Source organism: Ciconia boyciana, chromosome 6, assembly GCF_034638445.1.
Source record: "Ciconia boyciana chromosome 6, ASM3463844v1, whole genome shotgun sequence".
NCBI classification, from domain to species: Eukaryota; Metazoa; Chordata; class Aves; order Ciconiiformes; family Ciconiidae; genus Ciconia; species Ciconia boyciana.
In genome coordinates this window covers 20,244,788-20,260,706 of record NC_132939.1, presented here as the reverse complement: position 1 = coordinate 20,260,706, position 15,919 = coordinate 20,244,788, and the positions used below count along the sequence as shown (strand labels likewise).

General features: G+C 40.2%; 1 protein-coding gene across 20 annotated transcripts in view; it reads left to right on the top strand.

The window, feature by feature from the left end:
* Positions 1-15,919, top strand: part of TSPAN4 (tetraspanin 4) — a 469,335-nt gene that overhangs the window by 390,934 nt on the left and 62,482 nt on the right. The window lies entirely within an intron of this gene.

Genomic DNA, 15,919 nt, shown 5'->3' with positions numbered 1-15,919 from the left:
CCCTTGAATTATTTTTTACTCAGCTTTGGTAGCTGTCTAGTCCAGATGTCTACCCTGGTGGGGCTGATGATCTGGAGTCCTGGGCAGAAAGATCAATGTAGGCAGGAAACATTGTGAAGAAGTTGATTTTGGTTTAAACTGGAAATGAAGTATTTCAGATTTGGCAATGCTGGTTTTGCCAATCATTAACTCTCAAAAGGCTGATATGTCAGGAAGCAAAGGTGCCAGCACAAGGAGACTGCTGTGAAATCAAAGATTAATAAAGTGCCAGCTGTCCATGATAACAGTGGCTTGAGCCACATCCCTAGTGTATTTTATGAAAATGTAATTTGATGCCACTCAAAGCTGGACTTTAGAAGCAGTGAGTGCCTGCTGTAGTTGGTGTTAACGTATATTTTGGGTCCTGTTCAGCTGAAGACCAGGAAGTGAGGTGATCTTGCTGCTCAAGTCCAGGACTTCACTGTGAGGTTCAGCAAACCTCAGAGTGAAGTGAAGCTGGGGTTTAGTTTGGTGAGCTGGTGATTCCTTTGTAAAAGGCTGTTCCTCACTGTGCTTCACATATTCATTTTTCTCCCCTGGGAACTACAGAATGAGTTGAGGCACACAGCCCCCAAGAAAAATTCACCCTGTAAAAATCTTCAAGTGACTGTGAGATTCCAAGCCTCAGTAGAGAACTCTTTGCAGACCCCTGCCTTAATCAGTTGCTTCTGATGATTTTTTTAACTTGTAAAAGTCAGGACTAGTCAGTCAAGGCTAGTAAGGGCTATTTATGTGGCAGGTAGGTGGTTTGAAACTAAAATGGACAACATAAATTGAAATTAAGGCAATTTTGTGAGTGGAAATTTACATTGAAGTCAGAATTTGAGGCTGAAAGTCCTTGACAATTGTAACAGTCTTATAAATACCCACTTTGTGGAGGAAGTGTCTGGCCAGCCAGATGTAATTACTAGATTACAGCTTCAATGCCAATGCAGCAGGAGTCCATGGGGTGCCGAGTCTAATGCTATAGCTTATATGTGCAAAATTAATCACCTATTTTGTGCTTTTTTGATTAAAGTCCTTGCTCAGGTATGACCAGCAATGAGCGGTGTCATCTTATGTGTCAGAATCAGGTCAGGATCTGACAGTCAGTCTTTGGTACTGGAAGAGTTTCAGCCTTTTATCTCGTATAGTTTGTTGGCCCTCATCACTCCTTTTGGCAAAGTCTCCCTTGATCAGCCGTCATTGCTGCAGCTAGGGTAAATGTACTCAGCCAACCCTAGATGGGCATCATTTTAGGGAGATGCAAATGTTTGGGGATACTGCTCCTCCTGACACATACTGCACAATATTCAGAATCTAATGCCCTTCAATGCACAATCTAAGGACTAATCTAATGCCCTTCAGTGCATGATGTAAGGACTGTACTTGATGGATCAAGTTAGGTAGTGCAAAGGGATCCAAATTCATTTAGGAACTCTTTGCATGGAAGAATTGGGAAGCTTGATCTGATTTCGTACCAGCATTTCACTCTGCCTGCCTGTCCTTACCTTTGTGTACTGTAGCTATTCAGCGTGGCCTCTATTTTACTCAATTTGCTTCAAAATTGAGTTATGTTAGAGCTGATTACAGCTACTTGGATTCTGAATAAGCCCAGGTATAGAGGGTTGAAATACAGTTTCATTAGTCTACATTGAATTCACTTTTTGTTTAGTCTAGAGTAACTTTCCACCATGTGCACTGGTACTTACTTACTCTCATTAAATAGCAGTGAGATTTTTGAGCCCTTCTGAGTTCTTCTGTTGAGTCTGTTTGGAAAGGAAATGGATGGTGGTAGGAGCTTCTTCTGGGAGCAAAGCCTTATCATGTAGGTTTGTTCTTAGTCTTTTGCTGGTTCCAGTCAAATTGCTGGTTCCATTTGGCTAGTGTTTGAAATAGTACTTTTAAGTTCAGGGCCGGGGCATTTGGTTTTGGCCAGCTCCCATTTTTCTAGGTAGCAAAATGTAGGTAGCAAAATAAATGCTTGAATGAAAGAACTTGCTGAATATCAAACCAAGGCTGTTCTTAGAGTGTGTGGTTGCTACATCTCTTCATCCTTTTCTTGTTTCACAGGTGTCCCAACACTGAGTTCTGCCAAAATGAAAATAATCTCTTCCCACAATATCTCTGTTTTTTGTTAAGCATCCCTGAGAATGCTCCTTCTCTACTGCTTTTTAAGAGGACTGTTGCAGCTGGGATGTGATAGGATTTACCATCTAAGCTGTAAAGGGAAAGCTACTAAGCATTGGCAACCTTGTATGTATATGACACACTAACAGTCGCTGCAGGATCAAGTCCTTATACTCCTTTCTGTATCTCTCAGGCCACCACTTAACATCGGGCTTTGTTCCTGGTAGGAGCTAAGATTGCTTTTTGAACTGAATTCCTGTAATTTGTGTCTCTGGAAGGTATTACCACAAATGTGATAGCAACTCATGGAATAAGTTGTCTTGCTCATGTATGATGTCACTACCATATCTTCTTGTGCAGCATTTGGTTTAGCTAACTTTTCCTAACTTTTTCTTCCATTTGGAAATAGGAGCTTTGGTAGTAGACAGACAGACAGAGAAACTGAAGTCTGGCCACAGAGGTGTTTAAGATGGGCTGATGGAGGCTATTTGTTTGTATGGGTAGTATATTCTGTTGCACTATTCATGGGACAGTTTATTTGATTCTCTTAATTTGCCCTCACCTCCTGATATTTGGCCAGCCCCAGCACTAGACCAATAAAGAGGCAAGTGCTAAACAAGCTTAGGGAACTGGGATGGACAGGAGTTAGACAAGATCTGCAGGCAGTTGAAACAGGTTTGTGGTGGGCTTAAAAGCTATGAAAAGCTATTAATGGAGTACTAAAATGAAAGCAAGAAGTAAAAACTAGGATGTTGTGTCCCTTGCATGTTTCAGTAGTCTGTATGCAATAGTCCGATGAAGTGAGGCTTGGAATGGACAAAAAGCAAAGGAAGTGGAATAAACCAAGCTGGAGGAGTACCCAGGGATGCTATCGTGGTGGGATGGCAGATACTCAAGTTATAACCTACATATATGAGATAAAACATTGCTCCACTGAGTAGAACATCACTGTGTATCTCTGAGTGAGTAGCAGGTTTCATTGACCTCCCCCTTTCCTCTGCTCGATACAGTCTGAGAGAAAGTCTGGGATGTTAAGTATGACCATAGACAGTAATAAAGATGATGTGAATGTCATCTGGTTCTCCAGATGCTCTGCCTGTACTGTATTCCTGTCGCCTCCTGCTCTGAGATCATGCCCTTAGGATCTCCTTGAAGACACTTACAGCATTATAAGCATACGGACCACATGGACATGCCTGGTTTAGCCAAGAACAATTTGGACCTCTACTTGCTGTTATCTCCTGTAGTGCACCCCATCGTAATGATAGGTTGGCGGTAGTCTTTAGACCTGTAAGGAGTGGAGAGACAAACTTCCCATGCAACAGGAGCACCTCTTGTTCTGCTTCCTAAAAGCAGAAGAAAGAGGAAGGTATGTGGCAGGTACAAGTTGGGGAAGGATGTAGTTGGGAGGGTGTGCTGCTGTTATTGGGATAGGTGGTTTGGAGGAATACATTGGAAATATTGCAGGAGGCATGGAGCACCACTGGGATCCTAAAATGAACTGTGAGGGAGCAGGGCAGGAAGAACTACTAGCTCAACCCACCTGTGTTGGAGGAGCAGAATTTTATGTGGTGTTGGACACAGCAGGATGTTTGTGTATGGTCTTGCCTTATTAATAGTGCTGCTGTTCGATGATGTGATAAGGGATGAGATTTCCTAAGGATTCTGCTCAAGTGAATGAGAAATGAGCAATATCAAAGACACATTTTGATCTATTTATTTCATACACTAGATTGCAGTGCAGATGAGACTCTGATTCTGTATCTTTGTGTTCTCCACATATGACATTTGTATTGGGTTGTCAGAGCAAATGTGTAAGCTCTTTGGTATTAGGTTGCTGTGATGTTAAGCGTAAATGATAATAATCGCTTACCCCTGGCATTTGCCAATGACTTTTGAAAGGAAGGAGGGCAGATGAAGTGTTTTAAGTAGCAGAGGACAGATGGAGAAAGGACGTCGAAAGCAGAAGTAAAGTTTAATTTGTAAATGAGATTTTTGCATAGCTGCATGCAATAGTCAGGTGTGATCCATGTTAACTCTCTGAATAGAGTGTTTAGATAGCCTAAAGCTTCACAGTTTTACTGATTTGAAAGGACTTGCCTGGTGTCTACCACCTAAGGAGCTGGCAGGTATTCTTTACTCAGTGGCAATGTATAGCCAGGACAATGCTTCATTAATCTCTTAAGAAACAGGCCCATTCCTATTTCTCTGCATTCAGAGGAATAGAATAATATGAAAATCTAAAATGGAGCATGAAAAAAAACAAAACTTAAAAGGAGACCTCAACCGTCCTATGTGTTCTGCAAAAATATGCAGCTGAGTGAGTTGTGCAGCTGTCATTCTAAGAGCTCAGTGAACAGAGAATGGATATTTACAATTATTCTTATTTGCTCCAGCTGCAACGTGAAAGTAGATAAACTTTTCCATTATTAGATTTCCCTAGGGAAATCAGAGCAACTAGCATTTCTTGAAACAAGTATACAACCTGATGTATATAATCTTGCATCTGAATGTAGATGCAAATTAATGAGTGAAGCAGGCGGACAATGCTTTCTTGCTTCAGTAAGATTCCTTCGACATTTCTGCTATTCTTGTGCTCAAGATTGTATAACAGAGGTCCCTCTGCTACAAGCTGAGCTGTGATTAGAAAATGGCAGCTTTGTTCTGATGGGTTGGGTCACTGTCCTGAACAGGTGACAGAGGTAATAAGCTAAGAGTCTGACTTGAGAAAGTTAGTTTATAGACTTCCATTGATTTTTTTTCATAGGTATTTGATCCTGTGCTGCAGGATCATCTAGTTGTACTGCAAATCTCTATAGGCTATCTTGAAACAAAATTAGGGATCTGTTTTTGCTCCCTTCCCCTTTGCAAATGTGTTATAGTTCTAATGTCCATCAGAGCTATTAGTCATATCCATCATCTTTGTGAATTTTAGCAAAATGTTTAGCTTGGGCGCTCTTAACCCCATTGCAATGCATGTGCTTTTCAGCTGAGGACAGATCCTTGCAGAAGATGAGGCACCAGCTTGCTGTACCACTCTAGCACGATCAGTTATGATGGCTTGATCATAGTACTGACTTCAGGCAGGTGCTGTATGTACCTGTACACATGCCATTGCTCTATGCTAAAGAAATTTATGCCTGATTAAGTACTTCTTTCTCCTTCATGCTCAAATGTTGACCTAGCTGATCCTTAAGTGTCTGTGTAAACATTGTCTTGTAGGTTAATTGCTTAAGATCTATGTTTGAGGAGCTAAATTGCCTGAATTCTCTGCCTTCCATACATGTTTAGCAGAGATCTATATTTGTATGCTTGCACTGAAAAAGGTCATTATTCCATGGATAGTCCAGGTTAAAGATCTGGGCTCTAGACTTTAAATCATGATGGATTATGTTATTTATTATCTATATTACAGTATCCCCTGCAGGCAACCCATGAGATCAGGATGCTTATTCTGTATAAAACTCCTGGTAAGAGGAGGTCCCTGACCAGTAGAGCTTACCATCTAAATAGATAAGACAAATGGAAAGTATTATTATCCTCATTAGACAGATGGGGAGCTGCAGCACAGTGCAGCTAAGTGCCTTGCGTAGGTTGCACTGGGAGATTGAGGGAGAGCTATGAAGCAAACCCAGATTGTCTAAATCTCAATTCCGTGCCTTTGTCATCTTTCTCTGATTACAGCAGAATATGTCTAGCTGTCCTGTGTGCTACAATGACCTTTAAGAAGTATTTAGTCCATGCTTCCATAATAGTAATGACAATTTTGATTTCTTTCATCATATGTATCATGTCCAAATGATCAATAAATATCCCAAAGCAAAATTAGTTCTCAATTTTTATCTTATTGAAAGTGCCTAATTAGCACAATTAGCTGGTTTCCATGAGCTCCAATGCAGGCTGTCCCAGCTGACCCGATCAGCCTAATTGCAATGTTACCTTCAGTTAAATGGGAAACAGGACATTCAGAGAAGCTGCCAGAAAGGACATGTGAACATGGTCTAATGCAAATTTTTTACAAATAGGAACTTACTTTTGGTCCAGGAAATCATAGTCACTGATAGTATAGGGCCCTTTATGAAGGAAGGATTTTTATGTCTGTTTGATTGTTACAGCACACATGTATAGATACCATGTTTCCAGACACTTGCAACTTAAATAATAACCCATATCCTGGAAGGAAATAAGATCCATAGGCAGTTCCATATTTCACCCTCTGATTTCGTGACACTTTTTTTTTTTTTTCCCCTTGCAATGATTTGGTACAAAGAACACGTTCTTCTGCTCCTGGTTGGGATGTGCAATATGTCCAATAATCCAATCAAAAGAAGTAGAGGATGAGTCTTGCTTGTGTAGACCTTAAGGCCTGAAAAGGCCTTAAGTTGACATAGGTGATTCTTCACCATGTATTGCCCATACAGGAATGCATTAGAAAGGGGAAACGGCTTGAAGTAGACAAAATGCTGATTCCACTCTGATAACCCAAAGCCAGCTGCCTTTTTATAAAGCACCAAGGTTGGGTATGTTCCATCAGATCAAGGACTAGATAAGTAAGAAGATGGCTTAGATATGCCCTCTTTCCCCTTATTCCTGATTTGTGGATAAGCCTGATTTTTTTTTGTAGAAAAGCTGAAACAATGGTTAATGAGAAGGGGAAAGAAAATAATCATTAACAGATCTATGTGTTCAGCTTAATTTAAATGAGAACCTCATGTTAATAAGTGAAGAGTTCATCACAGTTGCTGGAATGAATAAGATCAGAATTAAACCTTGATATTAAGTCAGGACCAGCTGTGGAAAGAGCTGATACTGTATACGTATCTGAATGACTATCCAGACATCAAAAGGCTCTTATTTATGGAATAGTCCAAGGGGAAAATGAGTGCCCATGATGTTTTGTACTGTGCTGTTGAGAATTTTCTGAACTGCAGCCAGCTCATCTGTAAGTGAAATAGCAATAGAGAAAATGAGGAAAAAGTTAATGAGTGGGAAGAAAAGAGAATAAAAAACCCTACTGTTTTCAATAGTGTCACTGGATCAAATCAGAGAGCTTACACCTGAAACTCCATTGGTGACAGGGAATTTATTTCAAAGCAACTAAATGGGAAAGAAATAGCCTATGAATGACTTCATCTCAGTAATTTAATGCTACAGACCAAACAGTAGAGTCTCATTCCAGTTTATCACATGAGCTTGTGTTCTTTTAGCAATCTGAGTAGCAAAATCAGGGAAATTGTGGCAGCAGCCACAGCAGCAAGCAAGTGATACAGAGACTGGGAAGATACCATACACACAGCCTGAGAGCATTATACATCATGTGTTAACACTTCTCTGTGTAGTGCTGTGTTGCATGTTAAAGCCCTAACTTGCTACCTGTTTGGACTGTAAGTACTGAGCACCAAACTCCCCTAGTTTTGTTGCCTCTCCTTTATTATTAAGAATCTGCTCCTCATTGCATTTCAGTTTTTAGCTCCGTCCACTTGGCTGATACTGAAACTCAGGAGTCGATGGGACCTGTCAGTCCTCCTCTTTCTCCCTTCTTTTCTTCAGCTCTGGTAGCAATTAATCAAAGAACCTGGGAACAGAGGAGAGAAATAATAAAGCTCTTTTCCTTCCCTCCTGTTTTTAGACCTGAGCCTAGGCTTACTGTGTAGGAAGGGCTTACCTCATAGGGTAGTATTTATTTTTCTAGTATAGACTGATGCAATAGCACTAGTGCCTTATATCCTTTGAATCATAGAATCACAGAATATCTCAAGTTGGAAGGGACCCATAAGGATCATCAAGTCCAACTCCCTGCTCCTTGCAGGACTACCTAAAACTAAACCATATGACTAAGAGCGTCGTCTGGATGCTCCTTGAACTCTAACAGTCTTGGTGCTCTGACCACCTCCCTGGGGAGAGCCTGTTCCAGTGACAACCACCCTTTCAGTGAAGAACCTTTTCCTAATGTCCCCATTCCTTTTTGTTTGCCAGGATGCTGCTTTATGGCAGTCAAACAGTGTGACAGTGCCATGTGCAGGAGTCAGTGGAGCTATACTAATTTATATCAAGGCTTAATCTATTTGTCTAAATGACTATCAGTGTTTCCAAGTTCCTAAGTCCTGGTTGATTAATTTATTAACTAGCAGTTGTTAGCTGTGTATTAGCAACATCATCTTCTCTGACAGTCTACACAAGCTCAAGATCCCCTACCACTTAGAAAGCCTCCCCCACCCCATCTTTTGTCTCAGTATTCAACCAACTCTCACATGCCAGAGTTTCTTGAAAAGAAACCTGGCTCTGAGCTTTTTCAAAAGGGGACCCAGAAATCAAGCCTCATATTGCCCTACTACTGTCTGTAAAGATTTGAGATACCTCACTGCACATCAAATTACCAGGACAATTAAGTAATCCAATGAACCTCACGGTGCAAGAGCAGAGCATAAGACTACATGGTGGTCAGGAAAATACTTTCAAGGAAGCCTGTTTTCTGCCAGAGCTTGCAGTCTCCGGACAGACGTGTTCATTGTCAGATCTATGACTGACCTCTGCTGACTTTGATGGGCTTTTGCTCCAGACCTAGGGTCACCTGCAAAATCTGGTAGGCAACAGAATTACTCCCATTTCGAAAGGACGGGTAATCTGTGTGCTCCTTGCCAGCCCAGACATTCGTGTCACTTTTGAGCATAACATTTGATTTTTTTTTTCCTAAAAATAAAATTATCTCCTCAGATAGAAAGCCGTAGTCTTCCAAAGCAGCATGTGTGCTTATATTCCCAGTCATTCATTTGCTATTTTAGCCACCTTAACACTGCTTCTTAAATTAAAGAGCAACATTGGCTTTTTTCTTTAGGGATTAGAATTATCTGAACCTCAGAAAAATATAACTCTGGAGGTAAAGAAATAGAGGCTAGTTTGTGTAAATCAGTGATGCCTACACAAGGTGTAGCCAGAGCTGATTTGATGCTATAGACATTTCAGTTCCCCAGTAGGACAATATTGAAAGCTAAAAGGCAGAATTAGGTAAACCAAACTAACTTGCTCTTCATTTTTTAAGCTACTGCAAGACTGACCCATGTGCTTCTGATGCAGCAGTCTCTGTGTAGCCGATCTGGGAACAGCAAACTGGGGAGAAAACCAGCAGTAGAATTTAAATACAGACAAAATACTCTACCTTGTCCTTTTTTCTCTTCATGACCATCTGCTTCTCACCTTTTCCTTCACTTACACATGCAGTGCAGTTTCTAGGTGCTGTTTTGAGACTCCTAGAAATAAGAGAAATTTTTCTATTGTTATAATTAGCAAGTGAGATCCCATTGCAAGCTTAGCTCAGGGTTTGCAAATACGTGTAAAGGGAGAACTGCAGAATTTCAGAGTAATTTTTTTCCCCTTCAGCTCATTGTAAGTCAGCTCATTGTAAGTCAGCTGAGCAGCATGGTCATGTCATTTGCCCTTATCATCTTGGGGGAGCTTCTGTCAGTTTGCCCAGCATTTAGGGTCAGCCAGATGTTCAGTGCGAACATGAGTGTGAAGCCAGCCCTGCCGACTCACTTGCTCCCCAAGCATGGTGTGACCACTTGCTGCTGCTCTCCTCTTCAGGGCATTGAGCTGTCCAATTGCATTTCATGCTAGAGCTCCAGGTGACAAGAAATATCCTGGGGATGGTAGATTCAGGGAAGAAGCTCCATTTACTAAGTACACAGGTGATGTTAAAGTCTCAGTAAAAGGTGTAAGTTTAGACACTAATTAACTTTGCATGTCTTTGCCGTAGATGGAGAATACTGGATTAATCCCAAGCCAGAGCCTTTTAGTTGTATTTGCTGTTGCCATTAGCTATGTTAGATGGACTCAAGCAACTGCTTTGTTATTAATGGAGTGATGCAGGGACTTGTAAGAGCTAGTCTAATGTTTTAGTTCTTCTCCAGCCACGTTGCACTTCACAAGTAGGATGAGTTTCTGTCTTGACTAGGATAAAGATTGACACCAGATCATGTCGCACCTTTGCATTATGTTTGCAGAAGAGATGAAGCAACCCTTAAAGAGAGTCAAAGGTCAGCGAGACCTTTATTTGTGCTAAGGAATAATAATCTGCAATCTGTTAAATGGGCCTATACCCACCTACTGTTGTGATGTGAGAGTGATACCTGGCTAATATTTTATGACACTTCATTGATTTTGAGTTTTTGAAGAAGATGGAAAATGACTAGAAATGCCACAAAATGCCTGTTAAAATCCTATTACATATAGCATGGGAGTGGCAAGTCTCTGAACTCACATTTACTAATGCAGTAAGACTGAATGATTCCAACTGAAAGCAGTAATGAGACTAGAGTGAAACACTGTTAATGTGTTAAAACTGCATATGTTGTATATCTTCCCAGAAATAAATAGCGCAGATTTCTTTGAGCCTTATTGATCAGCAGGAGGTTTTGCACATTCACGAAATATATAGTCCAAACATAAACAGAGCTGTACTATATCTCCAGCAGGCATAAAGCATGCACGACTTTGTCACAATCACAATGAATTAACTATTAAGGCTGTTAGAGAATAATAGCTGATGCACCAAATTTAGATACATGCCATTTTCATAATGGAGTTTCTGTTCATAAGTTTGCTCATATACATTACTGCCTTTTTACAGTTTATGAGCAAACTTATCATTTTTATGCTGAAAAAAAAAAGACCAGGAAGCTAAAGAGATTTACTTCCAAGGAAGTATTAAAAGAGCTAAATATGCACAGCATGGCAGAGAGAGGACTCAGATGGGATATAAATCTACAAATATTCGAGGAGTCTAAATACTATGGGCAGAAAGGAAGCATGCATGTTGCTACAAAGGGTGGTAACTAAGAACAATTGTATGGACATAACAAAAGGGGAATTCAAACTGAGTGTCAGCAAAACTTTGGTACTGCGATGTAGAATCAGAATCCACTGTGATGGAAATTGATGGAAGCAAGCTGCCCTTCCCTTTTGTTGTGAAGTTCATGTGGTAGATCAATGCACTGGGATTTTATTGACTGTAATCCCAGTTATTCTTATTGTCCAGGCACTGTCCTGTCATTTCTCATTTGCTGCTCTGTCTCTTTCTGTACAAGTCTTCCAGGCTGCAGAAGTAATTTCTAAGATGCAAGTACAATTCCCATTGCACTTTTTCTTCTGTTCTCCTCTCCTTGCTCAGTTCCTTGGAAAAGAAAATAAAATAAAATTTTAAAAAACTAAGCGAGCCTTTCATAATGTTCCTACTCCCTATTAATATATCAGATCAAAATGTCTGTGGGTAATTATGTGAAATCAAAATTCTTGTGAGAACCAGTGATACATTAAACGCTTTTGCTTTCAAAAGTGGAAGAAAGTTTCAAATTTTTTTTCTTTTTGAGTGCTGATAAAATCTGTACCATATCAGTTTTTATTCTGTGGAAGTCATGTACCAGTATGTAATAAAAAAGCTATTCTGGGAAACCTTTATCATGCTTGGGGATGATCTTTGTATTGCTGTGCTTAGAAAGCCAGAGCCAACGTCGGCAAGCATTGGTACCTGAAAGCAGGTACAGGACCCCTATAAAGAGCGGGTTGTTCTCCAGTACCTGGAGTTCTGTTTTCCAGTACCTCAATGGGAATTGTTGCATTGATTTTGACTTTTCATAGGTGGCTTGATTTTTTCCAAAGTGTGGAATATGGAGTAAATTTGGCAATAGATTGTAGCGTTCAGGACCTCTGACAGTGTTACCCCTTTTGGTGCTCGACTTTATGCATCTAAGTTTGTTGATGCATCTGTTTTAATTTAGTTAGGCATGGGGATACTACACTTGTGCAGGGAAGACATAAGATTTTGACAATGCCAACCACAGTAATGAGGCAGCTCCACTCAGTCTGGTAGATATTATTTCAATATAAATAATATTTATGACAAGAGAACAGGAAAATTACAAAGCATATTAAATTCAAGGAAAGTTCTTCATTTTCAGGTGGCTTGGTAAAGTGTGGCTGCTATAAAATTCATTAAGTTCTTTTGACTTTAATGGAGCTCTGTGATTTTGTAGGCAAAGATTTGACTTCATTTATTCAAAAAAGAGCGATACTGTTTACACCTCCAGTATTAAAGATAAGATGCTATCCCCGCAGAGAAGGTTATGTGCAGAATATGATGTAATTTTTTATAGTATTTCTGTTCATATCAAATTATAATCTAATAATCAATACAAAAATTCTTTTTGGCAGATAGTTTAGACCTAAAGCACAGTAACACAATCTGATAATCCTCCTTTTAACTCAAATATAAAGGACCTTCTCCTTTTGATCAGAACAAGCAGAGATATTTCAAATGCATGGAGAGCCTGCACTTTAATATGTGCCTTTGTTTTAAATCAGAATAAAAAGATAGATGTAATAATTGGGTAGTTATGGGCCATACCAAGCCCCACATTCTCTTACATTTCTTGACACTGAGAAAGAATAACACCTTCCAGAATAAGATAAGGCTACATCTGGAGTGCTTAGCCCAGTTTGGGGCTCCCCAGCAGAAGAGACACATACATACCAGGGGAAGGAGTCCAATGGAGGGCCACCATGATGATTATGGGGCACATGATGTGCAAGGATAGACTGAGAGAGCTGCGTTTGTTCTGTCTTAAGAAATAAAAGCAAAGAGATTTTATTCCTGTCTTCAACTACCTTACAGTAGAGTGTAAAGAAAATACAGCTTTTGGAAGGATTCATAGGGGTCAGACAAGAGGTAACAGACACAAGTTACAACAAGGGAAATTCCAATTAGAGATACGGAATATTTTTGTTATTATGAAGATGGTCAAGTATTGGAAAAAGGTGTCCAATGAGGTTGTGGATGGCTGTCCATCTTCATCCTTAGAGATGCTCAGAAGGTGACTGGATACAGCTCTGCACAGCTTCATCTAGTTGACTGTGCTGTTAGGGGTTGGACCAGATGATCTCCAGAGATCATTGCCAACCTGTACGTTTCTGTGATTCTGAGAGACTCTGTCTTCTAGGAGCCAGAGCTGGACTATTCTTGAAGACCAAAGTTATATATGTACGTTAGGACCAGGCAGACAAATTAAAATCCCTCCCAGGCTATGAAGTTAGAGTTCTCTTGGCAGACCAACAATTTTAGCCCAATTAATTCTCTGTAATTTCTTCTACCTGAGGTGCTTATTAATTAGGAAGTGAAATGTAATCCTGAAATTAAAGCTGATTAGTGAGGATTTGGTAATCCAGCCTAACTAAAAGGCAAAATACTTGACTGTATCAAACTTGCAGTTGGTATTACAGAGGAAAGGTTGCCTGTAAATGTTCTATTTTTTTTCTCTTCATCCTGGGAGCTGCTTCAGGCCACGAGCAGTTAGCTTGCTGGAGAACTTTCAAGGAACAACCTACCTGCTCATGTGTTTTACTTCATATTGTCTCTGTCAGAAAAGACGCTAACTGTCCTCCTTGCAGACAGATTAACAGTATAGGCACTGTGTGAAGGCACACAGCACAGGCTGATTGTTGAAGTTATTTGTCCAGTTTCTTAGGTAGGGTATACTAATTTGTTGGCTGTTTGGTCTAAACAAATTATTTGCTAAGCCATGAACTTTAAAACTGTTTTGGAATGTGTCACTATTCCAAAGAGACTGCTGGCTTTTGGGTCTTCCTACTACTATCTTAGTGTTTATTGAAGAGGATTTGAATAATACTTTGCAAGAAACTTCTGTCTCCTGTCATTAGTTAAGTTGAGAAGAGGGTCTGGCACACTGAGATCTTACTGTCTCCTTCTGAGCCAGACTCCCATCAAACTAAAAGCATTACTTCAGGGATCAGTCTAAACACAGCATTCTTGATCTTGCCATCAGTTATATCATGTTTAGTCTCATAGCAAAATGTTAGGAGACTAACAAGACAATCACAGATTGGTTTTCATTGTACTTGGTCACTTTTGTCTTTGGGAGACTGTGAGAAGATCAGCTACTCCTGACATGGAGAGATGGGCAATTTGAGCAACATGATAGAACTATTGAGAAGATTTGGGAAGGAGAAGCAGTGAGGAAGCGGAAGACCCAATCCTGTGTATTAGTGTGTGATGCTCAGTCATCATGCAGAGAGGTAAGTGTCTGTAACACCTGAGAAACCAGAGAATCTTATTTGTTTGGGAAGAAAATATCATTAACTTGTTGCTCTGTGCCTTTGTGAGCTGTGATGGAGACGTGCTTTAAATGGTGTACATAGGTAACAGTTCTTGATTCTCCCACTGATACTAAGAGGCTGGATGAAGGGAACCAGAACTAGTGGGTCAAAAGCCTAGTACAGCTCCAATGGGGATGGAGTTGCAAGTTGGGACCTCTTCTTCTCTAATAGATTTTTCTCTCTCTGACATCAGGAGGGTGATGCATAGCTATGAGGTAGGTTTGATAGCAATTGCATACTTCTTTTACTCCTTTAACAGAACCTGTGGGAAAGTCATGGGCTTTGTAGAATATGAAGGTAAGTGCTGAGAAACTGACCTTAGTTTTCTTAAGGGTTGGAAATCAGCAGTGGTAGCAAAACAGAAAAGCATCACCTTACCTCCCTTCTCATCAAAACTTCTGTGGGGTTATTTCAGGTGTAATTTATGAAAAACTGTGCAGTAGGTACCTCTCCAGTGAACCTCTATGAGGTTGCATCCCACTATTTGACAAGTAGTGTGGTAAAGCATCTCTGTACAAGGTCAGATTAATCTTTTTTTTTAATGGAGTTTTACATTAATGATTTGCTTCGGAATTGTTGTTTCTCCATGCATAAATCTTTATTACACCAACAGCCTGCAGCCCCAGTGAAGCAAAGAAAAACTCATTTTTATTCTTCTCTGTATTTATCACCACAGTGAGAGAACTCATTTGAAAAGGAGCTGTGAGAGTTTCCAGCAGGTGTGGTGGGGGTTTGAGTGCTGTGAGCCTTCAGTGGGCTTGTTTCTCCCTTTTAAATTTGAATGCGATATGCCAGTTGGGCATCATTCCCTTTAGGATGATCATGAGGATGGAACTGAAAGTGAACTTTTGTTGGAAGGTGCTATGGGAGTAGAGGAGCAGATTGTGCATGTGTCCATGCATGCGCCATAGTCTGGTGGATCAGAAGATGTGGTGATGTGTGCAGGCTATGCTTTGCAGCCAGCTCAGTCTGAAGCCTTGATTTTTTCTTTCTGACACGGTTTGGGTTCAGGTGGGGTTCTTCTTTAGAGGGGGATGGTAAATGTGTTGACATGTAAGTGCTTGTAGCTTTTACCAGGTGGTGACTTTGAAGCTTCTACCTTGAGGTTGACCTCACCTAATGTACCTTTGCAATAAAAGATACAGTGCGTGTCTCTACTTTCTGCACAAAAGTGGGATTACTAATACGTGTTAGTTATCTGTGATATAACAGTGTACTTTTTGTCCATGAATGCAAATAGTAAGCAAGATAAAACTAGAGGTTTTATTTAAAAACAAAAATATTTTTCTATGGAGAAAAAGCATAATCCTACTTATCTAGGTTTTGACTTTCTGAACAGTGTACATTAATTTTGGTTCACTGTATGAGTTCCAAAATCTGCAGTGCATGAAACCCAATTCCCACCAGTAATAGCTTGGAGGATCCTCTGAGCCTGTGTAGGGAAAGGCTTAGACATGGTACATAACCATCACTGAGAGAACTTTTATTCTGAGATTTCCTAAATTTTGAGTGCTTGACGTCACAATTTTAGCATCTTTTACGATGGCAATGCCATACCTATTTCTCTAGTATGGACTGAAAAAGGCAGGAGCACCATCGTGGTCTC